The sequence below is a fragment of the Etheostoma spectabile genome, unplaced genomic scaffold (assembly GCF_008692095.1).
Source record: "Etheostoma spectabile isolate EspeVRDwgs_2016 unplaced genomic scaffold, UIUC_Espe_1.0 scaffold273, whole genome shotgun sequence".
Taxonomy (NCBI): Eukaryota; Metazoa; Chordata; class Actinopteri; order Perciformes; family Percidae; genus Etheostoma; species Etheostoma spectabile.
The window spans coordinates 770,873-772,557 of record NW_022605577.1 but is presented as its reverse complement, the minus strand read 5'-3'; the positions used below and the strand labels follow the sequence as shown (position 1 = coordinate 772,557).

Genomic DNA, 1,685 nt, shown 5'->3' with positions numbered 1-1,685 from the left:
CAATGCAAATCAAACCAGCTATTAGGCTAACTGAACCATGAAAACCATGCATGGTGAAGGGTATGTGATGATGGGGGGGCTCTTTTAATTCCAAAAGCCAAGGGCCAAAAGCCAACTTTATCAGGATGCATAGTATCTTCATCCATGAAATAACTGGCTTTTAAAAATAAAAATGTGCCTGCGTCTAAGGGAATTTAACATAGGGATGTGTATACTTATGCCCCCTGTATATTAAGGAAGAACAATTTATTTATTTACAATACATTATTCATTCACAACAAAAATGTGTTTCCTTAACAAAGGTTGGATTTTCCAACATTTTTTGAAGTAAGGCATTAAGATCAATTTCCAAAAGGATGTTTTTTTATTCCTCTTTTTAAATCAACTTTAGCATGGGTGTGTGAACTTATTCTAGCCACTGTATCTATAGCAACTCTCACATAAACATGTTTTAGCCCAGTGACTCTGAATAGCTTCATGGCCACACCCTAAGCTGCACATAACACCGGAAATACCTTTAGAAAAGCAGTTAAACATTCTCAAACTCAATATCATCTAGTCTTTTGTTCCTTGCATTAATTCAAAGAGCAAATAACACTGTACATTACCTTGAGCGGCTACCGGAGAACTGCAATAGCCACAATGGCCACACCCATTCAAATTAGTGTCTGATACACCTTAACATGTTTAGCATGTTTTCATGGACATTTGTTTAAAACAAGACATGAGTGTTGCCATGGGGACAACATTCTTTAAACTTTACATTCTGATGGCAGTGCAACAATGAGCTTCAACAAGCTCAGTCCACAATGCTAATTTTCATTATTACACTGATATCCATGGCAACCAAATTTCAGTATTCCAGAGATAGCTACCTGGGATTGTTTATCAGTGCGTGGCAAGTCAACTGGTCATATTTCTGCGGCTGCTGCATTCATTTAACAACATGTTATGCAGTCCTTCCATAAACAGTGACTACGTTAACATAATACATAGCACATAATAATCCAGTGTTTGCCCTTATTCAGAAACATTAAGCTGTTTCCATGGGTGATGAAAGTGAATATTCCAACAATATTATATATTATAATACCTCACATGTCCCAAATGTCTTCATAGACAGAATATGCTGCTTACATGACCTGTATCAAATTCGGAATATTGTCATATTTGGAATAACAGTGGGAATATGAGTATGCATACAGACAGATTCACTATAAGTAACTCCATTTCCAAAGAGACAACATCATAACTGAATGTCTTCCACCAGTTTAACCCTCATGTCGTCCTCGGGTCATTTGACCGTTTTCCTATATCAATGTTATTTTTAAACTACCCCATTTAATTCCCCAAAATAACATGATTGATTCCACACCGCTCTTTGGCAAGTACAAATCTCTACTTTCATTAATTTGTGGGGTTTTATTAAATTTTATAGTGGTTTCCAAATAGTATTGCGTAAAAGTAATAGTTCCTAATTTCTGCTTTTCTAACTCATCCATTAGGTATAATTTCCGATAAATGAGAAATTCCAAAAATAACTGTAAAAATAAAGTTAATAAGTTAGTGTTATAAAGTGTTGAAAACGTCAAAAAAATGACAAACATTGAAAAAAAGCATAAAAAGTGATGAAAAAAGGGACAAAACCGTGAGAAAATGTAAAAACATTGATAAAAAGCGTCAAC

At 34.8% G+C, this 1,685-nt stretch overlaps 1 protein-coding gene across 7 annotated transcripts in view; it reads right to left on the bottom strand.

Annotated features, from left to right (window-relative positions):
• pld7 (phospholipase D family, member 7) overlaps nt 1-1,685 on the bottom strand; it is a 23,920-nt gene that overhangs the window by 19,479 nt on the left and 2,756 nt on the right. The window contains exon 1 of one of the 7 annotated variants that reach the window (XM_032510859.1): nt 609-727. The exons of the other annotated variants lie outside the window; for them this stretch is intronic. The gene's annotated coding sequence lies outside the window, so the exon portion shown is untranslated. Of the gene's footprint in view, nt 1-608; nt 728-1,685 lie in introns of those variants that run through there. 7 annotated transcript variants of the gene reach the window in all.